Below are 20,715 nucleotides of genomic sequence, written 5' to 3'. Positions count from 1 at the left end.
AAATGGAATGGCCTGACGTTTTGCCCCTTGTCTTGATGGGACTTAGAAGTATTCCAGACCAGAAGACAGGCTTGAGTCCCCATGAGATTCTGATGGGAAGAGCAATGCGGCAAGCATGGGTGCCAGGACACAAACTGATAAACATATCTGATGATTTGGTGCTAGAGTACTGCAAGCAATTGGGTGACCAAGTGCGTTCTATCTTTCACCAGATTGGGGAAGACGCCGTCGCCAGACCAGCAACTCCAGCTCATGATTTGAACCCAGGTGATTGGGTTGTAATTAAGAAACATACTCGGAAGAGTTGCCTTGCACCGAAGTGGGGAAAACGAAGACAGGTGATTCTGGTTACCACAACAGCTGTGAAGTGTGCAGGTGTGCCACGGTGGATCCATGCCAGCCATACGAAGAAAGTGACTGAACCAGAAGAAACTGAGGCTGAAGGTTGTGCAGCTGAGGGGTGTCTTGAAGTTGCTGCTGAAGTAGCTGAAGAAGAACAACCGAGCTCCAGTCAAGATGATTGGGTCACAGTAATCGACCTGACTCTCGATCCAATAAGAACAAGAAGACAAACCCACTCAGATAGAGAGTGGGATAGTGAGGACGAGACAGGAACAGAAGAAGATAATCAGATCATCGAAATCCAAATCAAATCTGATGATGAGGAAGGCCAGGTAGGGACAGAGCAGGTTATCGACACACCTCCAAGAACTCTGTAGTAATCACGTCCTCACACAGTAGATGTAGATAAGTGGTTTATTAGAAGTTAGGTAGATAAGATAGTATAAACCGTAAAGACCCCAACAGGAACATCCTGCAAGATGCTCAGCCCCAAGCCAACTGCCGGCCTCAGCCCACAGACTCCCAACATTCCACTGTGCATCATAGCTAGAACATTCTATATTAAATGAGCATAGTGCAAGGATACTACATTATCCTCTCCCTTTAATTATGGAAAACAATAAACCTAAAGGGAAAAAACAAAGCACAGAAATATTATACAAATATAAAGAAATCTGTAACCCAGGGATGGAATTAAAATAACATCACGAGAGGGAAAACAGAAATACAAAATTATTAAAGAAGAAAGAAAGTGAACAGATAGAATAAACCTCACCATCCTCCTCCTCTAAAATTGAACAATTTTAAAATATGTAAATTTTGAGCTCACATAAAAAAAACCACATCTCAGAAAAAACTGCGATGAGCTCACCAAAACTCAAGAAAGTGCTTCAGACATGAGCAAAATATTGCCACTCCTATAATAAAGGACACAATAGGACTACAACCCACGCGTATTAGAAAGAAAGAAATAAAATGAGGCTAATAAAGTAATCCCTCTAATAGGAATAAAATGCCTTCTAAAATGGATAAAGACTATGACCCGTATCTTGCCCCAAAAACTAAGGACCAAGAGTGTCCCAAAAACAAGAGACCAAGAATGTTAAACAAGGATAATCAAACCATTAACTAGGGTAATGGGACTCGTAACCCACACCAAAGTGCTTCTCACATGAGAAGACTGTGACGTAGCCAAAAAAACGCCACCCCTCTCTTAAGGGACACTATGGGACTCAAACCCTAGTGTAACACTATTTAGGTGGGACTGACACCCCTACCAAAAACACTCAAACCCTCTCTTATAAAACTAATTATTTCATTTTGTTTTAAAATAACTAGTGTGAGCCAGGGTAATGGGACTAAAACCCATTCAAAAATAAAACACCTCTCATCCAGAGTAAAGTGAACAAAATGTCAAAGTAGGATATGGGACTGCCTAAATAGGATATTAATCCAAAACCCCCTCCTAAGGATCACGGGACTAAAACCCACTCCTACACAAAGTGCGTGTCATCACAAAAAGAACTGTATTGAAACACAAAACGCTACTAATGCGTGTCATCACAAAAAGAACTGCATTGAAACCCAAAATGCTACTATTTTAGATCACAGCCAGTCACACACACAAAACCGCAACATACTACTTTCTCTATTATAAAATGGCCAGCAAAATACAATAAGAGTTAGTCTATGCTCCGGTGAGCGGTCTCTCACCCGAGGTCTCCAAAGCAGATCGTTGATCTTAATTTGGTAGTAACTGTAATTTTTGCGACTACAAGATGTAACTATAATTTTTTTTAAAGATTGGACTTCCAGATCGTCATCGACATTTTGTTTTGATCCTCCTCAACGTTTCCATCAGTGCACAAGAAGAACAAACACTCCGCCTGTTCGTTATGTCACATGTCTCTCATTTTGCTTGAAGGATCCATAGTCAAAAATGACGTGATTCTCCTTGTATGATAGTTTCCATGGTGACAATGAACTATTAGACTCTGTTCACAAAATGGTGCCACGTTTCCTACGCTGCACCGAGTGGCTCTCCGCACAGCATTGCTTTAAAACGTGAAGATGAAGCATATTCCCATAACGTCACAAAGTGCTCAGGAGCAAAGGTAAGCCTCGCGTGTTTCTCGCGCACATCATCAAGATTTGAATTGACAGTTAATATCTTGTGCACATCGCATGGCGCGGTAGAAAATAGTGTTTTCATTAAAAACAACGTTTACGATGTATAATTAACACTTCCAATTCCTCCACTGCCCACTCATGTTCTTCTTCCCGAGACAGTTCAAGGCACAGCTTCACACACCTTTTAAACGCTATTAATGTGACTTGACTAAACCGCTAAAACTTTAATTGTTCATTTCTCTGTCAATCCCCAGTTAGACGTTACGAGATGTAAACAGTGCTTCCAAAATAAACTCACCCCCTTCCGCTTGGTGTCAACTTGCGATTAATGTCTTTTAAGCCATTTAAAATCATATGATGAATTTCAACTCTTCTATGTTAAACTTGCGCTCGTGAAAGTACCGTTTTTTTCATGTACACAAGCAACCAAAAAAATAAAAATACATTCTGTGTTGACAGTGTACTACATGCTCTAGCCGGCACAAGATTTTTTTTAAATGTCTCATCGCAGGTCGCACTGAATTTCTAAGAGCCAAAAACAAGTAAAAATAACATCATGCTTACTTCTGATGCATATGATGACCATATGTACAAGGAAAACCAGTCACAGCACGTTTTGGCAAAGGCCTTCCGATCTGATGGACACTGGTGGGGTTGTTTTTTCTTACTTCGCTGATGTTCCTTTAGTGGCTCCTTACTCTGAAGCATCTTATGTTTCTTAATTTCTTCTTTTCAATGGTATCTCTCTTGTCTTGTACATCTTGTGGCTCTTGTTCCTTTTGTCTTGATCTTCTTGTTTGCGCTCGTCATTTTCTCTCTACTGAAGGATTTTCCTAACTTATTTTTGAAGACTACATCTGGTTTTTTTCATGCTGCATTTTACTTCGCCCAGTGCGTGGGAAGGTCGCCTCGTCGCTATAAATATTGTAGTAATCATGTCCTCACACAGTAGATGTAGATAAGTGGTTTATTAGAAGTTAGGTAGATAAGATAGTATAAACCGTAAAGACTCCAACAGGAACATCCTGCAAGATGCTCAGCCCCAAGCCAACTGCCGGCCTCAGCCCACAGACTCCCAACATTCCACTGCGCATCATAGCTAGAACATTCTATATTAAATGAGCATAGTGCAAGGATACTACAAACTCCTGAGCCTGAAAAGGGACAGATAGAAATTAGAGAAGAAGTTCAAGTGGAAGAAAATCAAAAGTTCGAAGTGCTTGAACAGGATCAGAAAGAAATAGATAAATGTGTTCAGTAAGAAGAAATTGAAACAAAACAAAGCCAAATCCAGCACATACCTGAACAAGACCAGTTTAGTAACCAGGCAGAAGAAACTGAAATAAGACCTGGAACTAGCCAGACAGAGAAGGATGAAGACACTGAAGTAGATGTGCCACAACTGAGTGAAAATAAAAGAGCCTTTGAAGAGGGCCAAAGCACAGTGCCAGTTAAAAGATTCAAGAAAGGAGATAAAGTACCAAGATTTGTCAAAAGACTGAGACTGAGACTAAAAACTATTGACGAAGAACTTGAGCAAGAAAATCAAGACTCCAGTAAACCTGACCAGTCTGGAACAAAGCCTAAAAGAAGAAGTGCCCGAATAAAAAGACTAAACAATAAGTATCAGAGTCCTGAATGGACTTATCTGGTGTTGGAAGACTTTGAAAACCTGGAAATAAGTGACGAAAGTGATGAAGAATTGACTGCTGACCAGACTGATGAAGAAGTGAAACCAACCTGAAAGTTGCCCTGTGTAAGCAACCTGTGTAAAGTTACAAAGAGGGGTTGGAGCTTCTTTTGAGCCAAAATGTTTGATTCCAATGTGAATGGAAGACCGAGACGAAATTGTTTCAAAACATGCTGCAAAGTATGTTTGTGTAGTATAGCAATAGTATTGATATTATGGATAGGACTAACAATAACTATTCCTTACATGATGAGTAACGATACTAATTTGTACCCTACTAAACCAGTGACAAAGGACACAGAAGAGCTACAAACAGAAGATGCACCACAAAGAGTAGATACACTAGAGAAAGCAGTTAGCCTTAAACAAACTAGAATGGACTTAGATACACCAGATGAGGAAGGACTACATTATCATAGAATCAAGAACAAAACTCATTTAAACGTATTTTCAAACTTGTTAGTACACTACGTAGAAGCAATGGAAATAGAAGACTGTTACGTCTGTATGAAGCTACCTACTTCAGTAGCTGAGGGTGTGACCTACCATCACTTGCCACTAACATATGGAATTTCCTGTAGTATTTTAGCTAGTTTATTCTATAGAAGAGGACCTTTACAGTATTATTACTCAAACTTAGATGTGATATTTTCTTACCTTCCTGTGAGAAGAAATCTGAACCCTGTACATACAACTAGAGACGTAGCCAAATACATGAGTGAATATTTTCTAACTATAGGTAAAATAAATATAGATGGCGCCCACAGAAATAACTTGAGCTGCACATTACACTAACAAGAAAAAATGTTTCTAAATATGGTAGAGAAAAGAAGAGAGTTTCCAAAAGAAAGCAAAGGAAAAAAATCTGAAAATTCCAAAGTGGGCTGAAAATATAGAGAGCACCTCAAATGGTGGAGCTAATGCTGCATTGTTGCTGGATTTCGAAAAGAAAGGGAAACTTAGTCCTCACAGAGAAAAGACTAGTTACTATAATAACATATTCATTGGTTCCAGTGAATGCGAAAACAATTACAAGTTAAATGGAGGTTGGGGTTTCAAAGATGGGTCAGAGCCTGTGTTTCCTGTAATTTATTATATATGTGGAAACAAGGCTTACTTCAAATTGCCCGACCATTAGTATGGAAGTTGTTATTTTGGTATTGTCTTCCCAAAGATATACCATATGGGGAATATCACTGAAAACACTGAAAACACTAATGGATTAATACGTAGTAAAAGAGAAAGTGTAGGAGAAATAATAGGTGATATATTTAGTGCAATGATACCTACAGTGGGAGTGGCTCCGAATACACACAGAATTTGTAAATTGTCTACAGTAGTAGATTGACTATCAACTGACACTGCTGGAGGCTTTCTAATGGTTATTGCCGAAATGGTTGCGATCAGATCTATGGTTCTACAAAATCGACTTGCTCTTGACACTTTATTGGCAAAAGAGGGCGGAGTCTTTAAAATGTTGAAAGCGCAACATTGTTGCACCTATATTCCAGATAAAAGTGTTGGAATTAGGAGATACGCGAGAAACATTACTAATTTGGAAAAAGAGCTCAAACCACTGGAGGTTGATAGTGCCTGGAAGAGACTAACTGATGGTCTCTCCTCTGTAGGTAGTTTGTTTTCTAACCTAGGTAAAAGTTTTGTGAGTTAAATACTGATGCCAATAGCGGGACTAGGCTTATTTGTGCTCATCATAATAATTTGCTGTAAATGTTGAAAACACAAAAAGAAGTATACTGTGAATAAGCGAGGAATAAAGAGAAATGTTGGTGAACTCGAATTAGAAGAGCTGAATAATCAGATCTATAAAAGAGCGAAGAATTCTCATCCTATTAAAGATGCAGAAAAGAAACTGAATAGAAAGTTTGAAGAGATTGAAATGGGGGAAATGTGAAAAGTTGGCATCTGGTTCCATTAATTAGTGATGATAATAATATCATCAAAGAGGGGATTGATGGAGCAAGGATTCGCACACTGAGCGACTTGCTTGTATCAAGAACCTCAAATAATGTTAATAGACTAAACCAACATGTTTGCCTTACTAATATTGCACATTTTTACACTACACAGGGTGTCCCAGTGACGCTTGAATATGTGTTTATTAAACCTAATACGCTTGCCACTAAAATGGCTGCTGCTACGCGGGAATTTAGACTGCACATGCGTCGGTCATACCCATGTGACGTGACGTACTCGCAGTTCTGCTGGGAATTTGCTGCTCATGCGCAATACAGCTAAAATGGCTGCTTTGTGTTCTCACATGCTCCAAGCTTGCATTGCCGCTTTTGCAAAGCTGTCTGTTCTGCCTAAAACGTAATGCTTTAGGAATTATAAAGTAATGGGAATAATATAGCAGTTCATGGTATACAGTGAAATCATTTATTCCAATGTACTAAAACTGTTCTTTTCCATTTCATGTAACACTTCGAAAACTTGGCCTGTTCTAACGTGATCTTGCTTGAATCTGAGTCTGCGCGAGATCTGCGAGTCTTTGAAAAAGGTCTATAGCTAGTAATGTATTATTCTCAAGAATACCTTTATGTATAAAAACCCATTACAAGTAGACTCAACACCTAAAATAGATTTACTGTTTGGATTTTTTTATTATTTCTGAAAATAATTGATTTTTTGGGTATTTTGTTTATATATACAAAAAGCAATGTTTTTTTTTTTGGGGGTGGGGAATTTTTTCCTTTTTTTCTTATTCTATATAGGATTTTCACATTTATAACAAGTCATGATATAAAGTTTGTACATTCATAGCATTTCATATTATATATCACAAAAGAGGGGATAATATATAAAAAACACACATCTATAAAACACACACGAGTGAATATTAGACTCAGATGATGATGATGAGGGCAAGGCGTTAGGATAACACACACTACGCGTGTTTCGGCATGAGAGCCATCATCAGGTGTCCCGTCTTTGAACAATCTGTAGCACTCGATATGAAGAAATTTATAAGGATAAGAAGAGTTTATATGTTATTTCAGTCATGCGTCAGAGCTGGATGTCTCCTTGTTGTTCCTAGTATTCCGTTATTTATATGAGCAGCTTTCTTAGCCCAGGTGTAGCTGAAAAACCACCTTTCAATGTATGGTATTACGTACGAGATTCGTTAAGGGGGACCGTCTATGTAGATAGTACAGAAATTGAGTAAGTCTTGATAGTTGATTCTGAATTGTGTATAGCAAGGAATAACACCAAGGGTCAAGGTGGCGCTGCGTTCGAATGGTAAGTTTGGTGTTTAAGCTGTATTGCTAGACCTCGGGCCAGATTTTTCTAATTGCATGTAGGAGATCGAAAGGTGTGGATAAGCGATGCAGGATATGGCCCTCTCTCATCTGGTGGTGCTCTGAACGCCGGCGGTAACGTCTGGAGTAGCCCGACGTTACCGCCCGCGTTCAGAGCACCACCAGATGAGAGAGGGCCATATCCTGCATCGCTTATCCACACCTTTCGATCTCCTACATGCAATTAGAAAAATCTGGCCCGAGGTCTAGCAATACAGCTTAAACACCAGACTTACCATTCGAACGCAGCGCCACCTTGACCCTTGGTGTTATTCCTTGCTATACACAATTCAGAATCAACTATCAAGACTTACTCAATTTCTGTACTATCTACATAGACGGTCCCCCTTAACGAATCTCGTACGTAATACCATACGTTGAAAGGTGGTTTTTCAGCTACACCTGGGGTTAAGAATGCTGCTCATATAAATAACGGAATACTAGGAACAACAAGGAGACATCCTGCTCTGACGCATGACTGAAATAACATATAAACTCTTCTTATCCTTATATATTTCTTCATATCGAGTGCTACACATTGTTCAAAGACAGGACACCTGATGAAGGCTCTCATGCCGAAACGCGCGTAGTGTGTGTTATCCTACCGCCTTGCCCTCATCATCATCTGAGTCTAATATTCACTCGTGTGTGTTTTATAGATGTGTGTTTTTTATATATTATCCCCTCTTTTGTGATATATAATATGAAATGCTATGAATGTACAAACTTTATATCATGACTTGTTATAAATGTGAAAATCCTATATAGAATAAGAAAAAAAGGAAAAAATTCCCCACCCCCCCAAAAAAAAATTGCTTTTTGTATATATAAACAAAATACCAAAAAAAACAATTATTTTCAGAAATAATAAAAAAATCCAAACAGTAAATCTATTTTAGGTGTTGAGTCTACTTGTAATGGGTTTTTATACATAAAGGTATTCTTGAGAATAATACATTACTAGCTATAGACCTTTTTCAAAGGATGTTTATTCCCTATGTATAGCTGGTACAGTTCCTATATAGGGGTCCCCAACTTCCAAACAAAACGAGATCTGTGAGTCTCCACAGAAAGGACCTTTGGACGGAAGCCAGATGGCAACCCAAGCCAAGATGAGCATGGGAGAGAGCCTTCTCACCTAGTCGAAGAAGCCGAACTGTACTACATTTTGTAACAATTGTATATGAAAATTGTATTCACCATTGATATGTGAAAACATATGTAATGGGAAAGTAAAATTCAAGGGGCGGGTTGAAAATTCAAATAAGGAGCATAAGAAAGTCTAAAATGTAGGTGTTGTGATGACCTAACCTCCTCCTTTGTCCAATCAAATTTGGGGGTCCTTACACTTGCAACATTGGAGGGTGGTACACTGACCCGAAAACAGTATAATTAGCGTAGGTTTAGCTAGAGAAATTGTCCGACTTGTTCAAATAGCTGACCTGTCACTGACCCAACGCACTCTATAGGTGACTGAACTCAGAGTGCTGCGAAGCACTCTGTTGGAAGGTTCGAGAAACCCATTCGGGGTTTATGCAGACTTAGAAGTGCTGGCGAAGCACTTTGCTGGGAGGTTCAAGAACCCAATCCGGGTTATTGGCAGATTCCTTGCAGAGAGGGAGTAGCGCAGGCGTTGCAACCGAAGCTGCGGGTGTTGGTGGTACCCTATGGTGGACCCGGTTCTGATCCAAAATTCTGGGGTTATCCTGTCCTGACTGTCCATTAGCTGTACCTGCTCGCCTATTGGCACCTAAGTCCTTGAGGGTCCCTTACCATCTTTTCCAATCTGACCTGTGGCCAGGGTTGGTCTTCACTCTATACAAGGTAAATATAAAGTCTGTGTGGGTGATTGCTTATCTATATTTGCATTTCTAATTCTTGAATATTGCAAGGCATAATTGCATATGTTCCTTTTTCTCCCCTGTGCCTTCATGAATGAGATTTTCATGCATTATTTGTCTATTAGCATTTTCCACTTTTCTACCTACCTTTAGCCAAATGCTAAATCGTTATGTGATAGTTTATGTTCTAATCTTACCCTCCCTATAGTGAATAAGCAAAATCTGGATAAATCAAATTGCATAAGTTTACAACAGTTAGTGAATTACGAAAGTCTACTTTGATTTAGCATGTTCCCTTTCTTCACCCGCCTTTAGTGAAGTTGTGAAAGTCTGATGATCTAAATTAGCATGTTCCTTATTTTTACCTTTCCTTTATTTTACGATTTCTAAATGATTAGTATTCTCTGCCTTATTCATAGCTATACGTTATTTCTAATTCTAGTTAAAGATAGTCTTATCTGTGTAAATCTTATGCTCATGACATATGATGATGATGATGATTAGATAAAGGTTTTTCAAAACTTCCTGAGTCTGTGGTTATTATAAATAGTGCAAACAATATTTAATTGATATTGTATTGTGATGACTGCTTATCTTTTCAGCTAGCTCCTTGATCCATTGTCATCTTAGGTACCTGTGACGAGGATTGTTAAGTCAGGTACATTGGAAATAAATAGAAAGGAACAGGGATACTGGTAGTAGAGTGTAGGTTACCCGATTAAATAAGTGTGGAAAATAAATCATGGGCCCAAGTGTGCAAATTTGGTAATAAAATGAATAGTCGGGTGACCAGCGCACTCTATCAGTAATTTTCTGGTAGCAGAATGATGTTTAAGGACTAGTTAAGATAGGTAAATAGGTTAATTGCTGCTAACTGTGTAAAATTGAATTGCTGCTAAATAAGAGTATCGATCGATCAAATGTAAAATTACTTTATGAAATGTTTTTGAAATATTTTTGATGAAATGCTGTTATATTGATCTATTGTATTAACACAACTTGTTAGTGATTGTTATATGTTTGTCTGGAATCCCCGGGGGCAGAATAGCGGGTGGTGAGGAGAATCCACCTTGCAGTGAGGTCAGTGGCTCGAGGAAAATTAGTGCATGGTTGGGCAGAACTGGAACCGCTAATTAGGGTTTTCCGTATGAATAATTGAATAAATGATAGCAACGAGTTCCCTAGCAAAACTTCTATTGTGATATAACCTAGTAAGGGTCACACGAAAGGAGTAGTAAGTTCATCGGAGCTTGAGTGATAGCAAAAGGGTTCGCTAGTGAAACATTTGGCTTAGTATATATCCCAGAGTGGATGAGTCGAAGGAGTAGCAGGTTCTCTAATGCTTGTATGAAGGATAGGCAGAAGGGAGCTATCTGTAGTATATTAAAAGTAGACAGAAGAAGTTTACTTGCAGTGAAACAAATCTTTCCTTTCTAGACACTCGAGTACAGTGGCGAATGTTATACGTTGTAAATTAAATAAAGCACTTGCACTTTAAGAAAGAAAATTGAATTTCAGTTACCTTGTGAAGGGGGGAGTCAGTTGCGGAGCTGCGCTGACGTCACTTAGTGCCGCGCTGGTATTGGTTGAGACAGCGGGTGTGTAGCGGAGATAGCATTGTAGCATTGTAAAGGAGGGGGGAGCGCAGGAGCGTGAGAACGCGTCTCACGGAAATGCCGCGCACCCATTGGAGGAAGGTATTTGCAACCACGGTGTTGATTGGTTGTCGAAAATTGAAAGACGCGCTAGCATTGGAAGAATTTAGTAAACAGAAATACGTTTTTTCGCACGATTTGAGTTTTTGCGAAGTATATGTGGTATCCGAGATATCCAGAAACTATACCTGATCCGAGATACTTAGGGTTTGCTAAGGAACAAATGTTAAAGGGCAGACCTTACAATATGTATGGAAGCAAGAGAAAAATGACTCATGTAGACAAAGTCAAGAACTATTTCAAGAAAGACAAGCTGATTAAGACTAGAGAAGGAGTTATTATTCCACCACCAAACACTCCCCCTTCATTTATTCTGTTTGACAGAGGGTATCATGCTTGTGTATGGTTGGAAAATTGGGTGGAATATACCAAAGATGGCGGAATTTTAGCATTCCCTTTACACGGTACCTTCAACTGAAGAATTTTGTTCAACCTGAGAAACCCAATGAATGATTTACATACCAGGCCTAGATTGACACAATATGAGGCTTTAGAAGAATGGGAGATTGAGGCCTTTGAGTGAGATAGACCTAGGATTGACAAAGGGATAAGTAAATGGTATCTAAAAATGCACGAGAAGCAAAAGAGAAAAAAATGAAACAGCGGAGACATAATATGATAGTGGAAGGTCTTTTCCCAGTGCTAACTGTAGAGGAGCCTATGGGAGGTAAAAGGACTGAGAAAACTAGACATTTAATGACTGCTGGTGATTCTGAGGATGAATACCTGGAGGATTTATTAATGAAAAATCCACTACCGTATAATGAGGAACCCAGGTCCCTGAATGCGAGAAATCCATTCCTGAAACCAAATTATGATGAGGGACCAAGTTTGGCAAATTCGAGTGCACCGAGTCTTTACCCTTCCTTGATTCCACAGATAGTACATAAAACCACCATGGAAAAGGTATTACAGGTCCGAGAGAGAGAGGCTTTAATTAAACAGAGAACTGAACTTATCCAGAGAGAGGCTTTAATTAAACAGAGAACTGAACTTATCCAGAAGATTTCCCAGTTAAATACAAGTCCTGAGGCTTTGACAATTCCAGTAACAATTGGCCCAGTTGTTCCTCTGAACGGGGATAAGCAAGCCAGTCCTAAAACGCTCCAGTTATTACTCCATCTGTAGTGCAACCAAGAAAAGAGCCCTTAATAGTTGATGACCAGGCAAGTGAATGCGAATCTGTAATTTCCCTGATGGATTTACCCATAAGGGAACCAGAAGGCAGTTCACAGAGAAAGAACACTCATTTTAGTTTAAGAGAAGTCCAGATTGAGTCCTCGTCTGGTACTAGAAGTGCCACAGTAGTGACTCCTGAAGAAATAGATCGATGGACCCGAGTACTAGAGAAAATAAATCCTCAGCCAAAACCATTAGATATTTACAAATTAAGAATAGAATTGGAAGAATTAATGTCTGGGAACGTGGGATTGGACAGGCTGAATACCCTTAGTGAGGAAGAATTACTATTCATTTGCAAAAGTATTACTCGAAACACCAGAGTGTTCCATGAAAAATTAATGGACACCGCAGCTAGCATGGGAATAGACGTCAGCAGATCCAAAGTGTTGCAAAAACCCCACAGAGCAGAATTTTCTGACAAGGATTTAGAAAACATGAATGTATCAGGAAAAAAGGTGCAGATAAGAGAATTGCTGAACCTGTTACAGAAATGGGGAGACTTAGAAAAATGGAAAGCCAGGTGGGCAAAGAAAAAAGAAGATAGTAGATCCAAACAAATGACTTCTGAATATGTCTTAAAAGAAGCTGACAAGGCAGAAAAATTATATCCTATGAGGGAAGTGCCAGGTGGAGGATATGTACATGTTCCATGGTCCAGACAAGATATGTGTCATTTACAAATGATTTCCCAAAATTACGAGAGAAACCTGTAGAATGGTACAGACAAGTTGAGAGATTTGTTAAAGTTCAAAAATGCCTCCTGAAAGATCTAGATGGGTTCTTTGACATTGTAGTTCCCGTAGATTTATGGACAGAATGTAAAATTGCTGTTGATTGGCCAAGTGAAGAATACGCCAGAGACCCAAAGACAGGAGCTCCCTCAGAGGAGGTGATGAGGAAACAGTGGCGTCACTAGGGGGGTGCGGGGGGTGCGGACCGCACCGGGTGACACCCTCACATGGGGGTGACACCATGCTGCTCCCCGGCGCTGTAGACTTACTACAGCAGCTGGCTCCGTCAGATAGTTAACAGTTAAATCTGTCTCTCCTCTCAGAGTCCATGAGGTGCTACAATGTTGCAATCTGCTGCGACGGACCCGGCGCACCCCGGGCCCTCGGCGAGGTTGTCAATCACTGAAGACTTCCTACCCTTGGCTCAACAGAGCAGAGGCGAGGAGAGATTATTGGATGTTGGGACCTCAATTCCGGTTGCCTCCAGAACACAGGAAGTCATTAGAAGTGGCGGGGAACTGGAGAGAGGCAGAGAGTCAAGCTTCTGCTGCCTCGGGGCCTAGGGTGCGTTTAAAAATGTAATTATTACCTCGGCGCCCCATACCTGTCCATGACTGACTCTCAGCATGGGCCGCCCGCGCATCAGGCAGTGTAAACATCCATATTGCAGCAGTGGGAGACTGGAGACCCCCCTGCAGCTCAGTGACGTGATTCTGAGACGAGCGAATGAGAGATAGAAGTAAGTAATGGCCAGGTCTAAGCGGCGCTATTACTAGTAGAACCTTGAAGTGTGTCGTTTCCTCCACTCTGCCTTAATGCACTTAGCAGATGAAAGTATGTGGACAGTGAGGATACGGGCCTCCTTTGTAGTGTACGCACCTCAAGTTGCCTAAGCAATGACCCCACTGCCCCTGAGACCATTAGAGCCCTTTCAAAGGGTCCACTTGCACTTGGCCCGTGTACGCATCTTTGCAGTGTCTCGCACAGCCCTGCGGGTAGTGGAACACCCTCAAAGTGCCCACGTGACTAGGTACTCTGCAGGGCCTTTTATGATACAACCCCATGTGCAGGATGGCGTTATCTATAAGCTCCACAGCTCCTTCCTTAACACCAGAGCCCTTTCTTGGTCCCTCCAGACAAGTTCTGCAGACACACCCATCTTGGTCCGTGTATGCCGAGGGCAGAGAGAGAAATGTAGCTAGAGGGAGTAAGACAGAGAAAGAGAGAGAGCTAGAGTGAGAAAGACAGAGAGAGAGGGAGCTAGAGGGAGTAAGACAGAGAGGGAGACAGAGGGAGCTAGAGGCAGTAAGACAGAGAGAGAGGGAGCTAGACAGAGAGAGGGAGATAGAGGGAGTAAGATAGAGAGAAAGGGAGCTAGAGGGAATAAGAGAGAGGGAGCTAGAGGGAGCAAGACAGAGAAAGAGGGAGCTAGAGGGAGTAAGACAGAGAGAGGGAGCTAGAGGGAGTAAGACAGAGAGAGGGAGCTAGAGGGAGTAAGACAGAGAGAGAGGCAGAAAGAGGGAGCTAGAGGGAGTAAGACAGAGAGAGAGAGAAGGAGCTAGACAGAGGGAGAGGGAGCTAGAGGGAGTAAGACAGAGAGAAAGGGAGCTAGAGGGAGTAAGACAGAGAGAGAGGGAGACAGAGGGAGCTAGGGGGAGGGAGAAGGAGACTGAGGGAGTAAGAGAGAGAGAGGGAGCAAGACAGAGTGAGAGGGAGCTAGAGGGAGTAAGACAGAGGGAGAGTGAGCTAGAGGGAGTAAGACAGAGAGAGAGAGGGGGCTAGAGGGAGTAAGACAGAGAGAGAGGGAGACAGAGGGAGCTAGAGGGAGTAAAACAGAGAGGGAGCTAGAGGGAGCAAGACAGAGGGAGCGAGAGGGAGTAAGAGAGAGGGAGCTAGAGGGAGTAAGACAGAAAGAGAGTGAGACAGAGGGAGCTAGAGGGAGCAAGAGAGAGGGAGAAGGAGACTGAGGGAGTAAGAGAGAGAGAGGGAGCAAGACAGAGTGAGAGGGAGCTAGAGGGAGTAAGACAGAGAGAGAGAGCTAGAGGGAGCTAGAGCGAGCAAGACAGAGAGAGAGGGAGCTAGAGGGAGTAAGAGAGAGAGAGGGAGCTAGAGGGAGCAAGACAGAGAGGGAGCTAGAGGGACTAAGACGGAGAGAGAGGGAGCTAGAGGGAGTAAGACAGAGAGAGAGGGAGCTAGATGGAGCAAGACAGAGAGAGGTAGCTAGAGGGAGCAAGACAGAGAGGGAGCTAGAGGGAGTAAGAGAGAGGGAGCTAGATGGAGTAAGACAGAGAGAGAGGGAGCTAAGGGAGTAAGACAGAGAGAGAGGGAGCTAGAGGGAGTAAGACAGAGAGGGAGACAGAGAGAGCTAGAGGGAGTAAGACAGGGAGAGAGGGAGCTAGACAGAGAGAGGGAGCTAGAGGGATTAAGATAGAGAGAGAGAGGGAGCTAGAGGGAGCAAGACAGAGGGAGAGGGAGCTAGAGGGAGTAAGAGAGAGATAGAGGGAGCTAGAGAGATCTAGACAGAGAGAGGGAGCTAGAGGGAGTAAGCCAGAGAGAGAGGGAGGTAGAGGGAGTAAGACAGAGAGAGAGGGAGTAAGACAGAGAGGAAGACAGAGGGAGCTAGAGGGAGCAAGACAGAGAGAGAGGGAGCTAGACAGAGAGAGGGAGTAAGAGAGAGAGAGGGAGCAAGCCAGAGTGAAAGGGAGCTAGAGGGAGTAAGACAGAGAGAGCGAGCTAGAGGGAGCAAAACAGAGAGAGAGGGGGCTAGAGGGAGTAAGAGAGAGAGAGAAGGAGCTAGAGGGAGTAAGAGAGAGGGGGCTAGAGGGAGTAAGACAGAGAGAGGAAGTTAGAGGGAGTAAGACAGAGAGAGGGAGCTAGAGGGAGCAAGACAGAGAGAGAGAGGGAGCTAGAGGGAGTAAAACAGAGAGAGGGAGCTAGAGGGAGCAAGACAGAGAGAGAGGGAGCTAGAGGGAGTAAAAGAGAGAGAAGGAGCTAGAGGGAGTAAGAGAGAGAGAGCAGGAGCTAGAGGGAGTAAGACAGAGAGAGGGAGCTAGAAGCAGCAAGAGAGGGAGAGAGGGAGCTAGAGGGGGCAAGACAGAGAGGGAGCTAGAGGGAGTAAGACAGAGGGAGAGGGAGCTAGAGGGAGTAAGACAGAGAGAGAGAGGGAGCTAGAGGGAGTAAGACCGAGAGGGAGCTAGAGAGGGAGCTAGACAGAGAGAGGGAGCTAGAGGGAGTAAGACAGAGAGAGAGGGAGACAGAGGGAGCTAGAGAGGGAGCTAGAGGGAGCTAGACAGAGAGAGGGAGCTAGAGGGAGTAAGACCGTACCTAGCGCCGTACATTTCCGACAGAGGTGGTCCATGCAGTAAGTTGTGAGGGGGTGACACCATGAGTTACCCGCACCGGGTGACACCAACCCCAGTGACGCCACTGTGAGGAAATACAACCAGGTAATGCTGTACCTGAAAGGAAAGGTGCCTGCAAAAGAAACTGATTGGACACCAATAGATAGAACTACTCAGAATCGTGCTGAAACTGTACATTCATATTATGAGCGACTGTTACAGGTGTTCAAGACATACAGTGGGCTAGACAATATTGAAATGAAGGATATGACCCACTTCATTTATCAATTTGTGTTAGGATTAAGACCTGAAATTTTGCAGTGGATTAAAGATAATAAAATCTATTGGCAAGCTAAGCCCATTGATGAGGTCCTGAAATATGCCAAATATTGTGAAGATGAGCTAGAAAATAGGAAAAGGAGTTAAAGGAAAAAGTCATGTATATATAGAGTTTAAGACGCTGTGTTTTGCACTCAAAATTCTTAAAACCGACACCCCCACCATCCTCCAGCATCTTTTGACCCTGTACATGCCATCTCGTAGCCTTCGCTCTGCTAATCACAATTTAGCATCTGTTCCGCGCTTTAAAAAAAGTAGACTAGGTGGTCGCTCTTTTACTGTGTTGGCTGCCAAGCTTTGGAATGCGCTTCCGGTGCACATTCGAGCTTTGGAAGATCTTTTACTTTTTAGGAAGGCTGTTAAAACGTATCTCTTCCCCTTGCCTTATTAATATTATCTTACCTTTATTCTGTTAGTTATGTTGCCTCTTCAATTATAGCGCCGGGACGCCCCTTCGCTGGGGCAGCTGTGCGCTCAAAAAACTAAGTAACATAACATAACATAACATGTGGGCACAAGTAAAATTAGCAATGCACCAAGAACAGCAGTTAAATAAAATGACAAATACTCAGAATCAGAACCCTGGGGGTGGAGTAAAACCAAGAATAAAAATGAGCAGAGAGGAGGCCAGAAAGAAAGTTCCCTGCTACGGGTGCGGAAAGATGGGGCACTGGAGGGACGAGTGTAAGGCTGTGCAGAATGATAATGTGCAAATTAATGATTTAAATCTACAGGTGCAGAATGAGAGACCACGGAAGACACAGCAAGAGGTAAAACAGAATCAGTTGCGCTGTGCACCTAGGCCAAACTTATAGGAGCAAAGCACAACAGGGTGAGGAAAAAGAGGTTTGGGAAGGAAGGGAGTATAGAAATGCAGCTACTTCGCAATTTCTGTTAAATGATACATTCCTCTGTGACAAACCTTTCTGACGGTGCCTGAGGGGGGGAGGACGAGGAGTGCATGCTTGGCGCCTCCTTGCCGGTAGACCAGTCAGGGCCATACATTGAAGGAAAGGTTGAAGGAAATGACGTCACCTTTCTATTAGACACTGGTGCTACCCGTTCTACTGTGAGAACAGCAGACGTTCCAAACCTACCCCTCTCGGGAGAAGCGATCCAACTAGTGGGCGTTTCCAATAAATTAATTAGTACTCCAGTTACAGAACCCATGGAAATTAAAATAGGGAATTTCAAATAGATGCATATATTCGTTGTTTGCGATTCAAGTCCTGTGAACTTAGTAGGACGGGATTTGCTGTGCAAAATGAACTGCACCATCTTTTGCACACCAAATGGCGTTGAAATTCAGACCCCCGATGAAGACGGAATTTACAAATTAATGTTAATAAGACCTAACTCAGAAATGAAAAGACTAACAATACAAGACTTACCGGAAGAGCTCCAACAGACCGTGAAACCAGAGGTATGGGATTTCACTGGGAAAGATGTAGGATTAATGGCAAATGTTGACCCAATTAAAATTTCCATAAAAGAAGATGTGGTTTACCCGAATACTAAACAGTATACAATGAGTGCAGAAGTAAAAGAAAGGGTTGCTATTGAAATAAAAAGGTTGTTGGAAGCAAACATCATACAGGAGGTATTGAGCAGTCCCTGTAATTCACCCATAATTGGAATACAGAAAACAAGTGGTAAGTACAGGGTAGTACAGGACCTGCGCAAGGTTAATAAAATTGTTGTTCCTTGCTGTCCTATTGTGCCAAACCCTGCAGTGATCTTGTACCAAATACCATGGAATGCTGGATGGTTTACTGTCATCGACCTGTGCCATGCATTCTTTTCAAGTCCATTGCATCCAGACAGCAAATTTATTTTCTCATTTGAATTCGACAGTCATGTTTACGTCTGGAATCGTGTCCCTCAGGGGTACAGAGAGAGTCCTTCGATTTTCAATCAAATTCTGAAAAAATGCCTTGAATCCTTAATATTGCCTAGAGAATCAGTCCTGGTGCATTACATAGACGACCTCCTGGTGGCATCTAAAAGCAGGAAAGACTGTGTTGTTGACACCATTGCCTTACTGAACCATTTAGGTGAAGGGGGACATAAAGTATCACCAGACAAACTACAGTTCTGTACCTCTTCAGTGAAATATCTGGGGCACCAGATAGAGGAAGGTATCAGGAAGGTTACCACAGAAAGAATTAGGATAATTCGAAACATGAAACTTCCCAATACCCAGAAAGATATCAGAATGTTTCTTGGAGTTGTAGGATACTACAACTATAGACAGTGGATTGTGGGATTTGCAGTCCTAGCAAGACCATTAATAAAATTAACAAAGAAAGGAGCAAAAGACCCAGTGGAGTGGGATGATGAAAGCATGACAGCTTTTATGAAATTACGAGAATGTCTGTGTACAGCTCCCGCATTAGGAATGCCTGATTACTCGAAAGAGTTTGCACTGTTTTGTGACACACAAGACAATTGTGCACTTTCAGTCCTGACCTGAAAGCAGTAGCTGCAACTTGCATGAGTCTTGAACAAGTGGGTCTATCATTATGGGACATCCTGTAACTGTGTATGTTCCACATGCAGTTGTAATCTTGTTGAGCAGAACCAAAACTCAGTACCTCACACCTAGTCGGCTGACTAAGTATGAGAGAATTCTTGTAGGTGCAGGAAAGGTAACCATTGCCCGATGTAATATCTTGAATCCAGCTACCCTCCTACCAAATTCACTCACAGCAGGAGTGAAGGGAGAAGTTGAGCATGACTGCCTTGATCTGACTGAATATAGCACAAAACCACGCCCAGATATAAAGGAAGTGCTCCTAAATGATGAAGATTACAAGCTGTTTGTAGATGGCTCATGCCTGAGACATGAGGATGGAGGCTTAAGTGCTGCTTATGCAGTATGCACTTTAGGAGGTCCAGTGGTAGCATCCTATTTGTATGGAGTCAAGTCTGCCCAAGTAGCCGAATTGGTTGCATTGGCAAAGGCCTGTAAATTTGGGAGAAACATGAAAATAACCATATACACTGATAGCCAGTATGGTTATGGGGTTGTGCATGACTTTGGCCAATTGTGGCTGCAAAGAGAGTTCCTGACTTCTTCAGTTACTCCTATCAGAAAGGGAAATTTTGTGCAAGAATTACTGGAAGCAATCCAGTTACCAAAAGACTTGGCAGTGGTCAAGTGTGCTGCTCACAAATCTGGGGATGACAAAGTGACAGCAGGTAATCGATATGCTGACCAACTGGCCCAACATTGTGCCAAATACAAAATAGCAATCAATACAAAGATGGGGGTAGGCGGAAACAGCTGCCAACTTATGGTGTTTGAAGAAATAAAAACATGGGAAGAACTGAGAGATTTGCAGAATGCAGCAGAACCAAAGGAAAAGGAAAGGTGGAAAAAATGTGGTTGTCGGAGAAGGAATGAGGATGGTGTCATGGTTTACCTTGATGATATGCCTGTGTTGCCAGACTGCTTGCTAGCTCCTATGGCTAGATTGATACATGGAGATAAACATTTAGGAAGAGATGCAATGATTTGTGTCTTTAGACAGACATGGTTCAATTCAAAATTCAGAAACATAGCAGAGGCACTCTGCCAGAGGCGCTTAGTATGTCAACAATTCAATCCCGGAAAGAAAACAGTAGTTTTACCAGGTACAATTGGAAAAGCAGAAGGTCCTTTCATAAGATTACAAATTGACTTTATTCAGTTACCCCCCTGTCGAGGAATGAAGTACGTCCTCGTCATTGTCTGCCTGTTTTCAAAATGGGTAGAAGCTTATCCTGCACTCAGAAACGATAGCATCACTGTAGCCAAATTGTTACTGAGGGAATTGATACCTAGGTACGGTTTTCCAGTCACAATTGAATCAAACAGAGGTAAACATTTCCATAGCGAAATAATAAGACAAATCTATGAAGCATTCAAAATTACGCAAAAACTACACTGTGCATATTGCCCAGAGGCTTCTGGAGTGGTAGAACAACTGAATGGCACTATCAAGTCAAGATTGGGAAAAATGTGTGAATCTACTCAAATGGAATGGCCTGACGTTTTGCCCCTTGTCTTGATGGGACTTAGAAGTATTCCAGACCAGAAGACAGG

This window comes from Lissotriton vulgaris, chromosome 12 (assembly GCF_964263255.1).
Source record: "Lissotriton vulgaris chromosome 12, aLisVul1.2, whole genome shotgun sequence".
Classification (NCBI taxonomy): Eukaryota; Metazoa; Chordata; class Amphibia; order Caudata; family Salamandridae; genus Lissotriton; species Lissotriton vulgaris.
Note: the sequence above shows the minus strand (reverse complement) of the source record.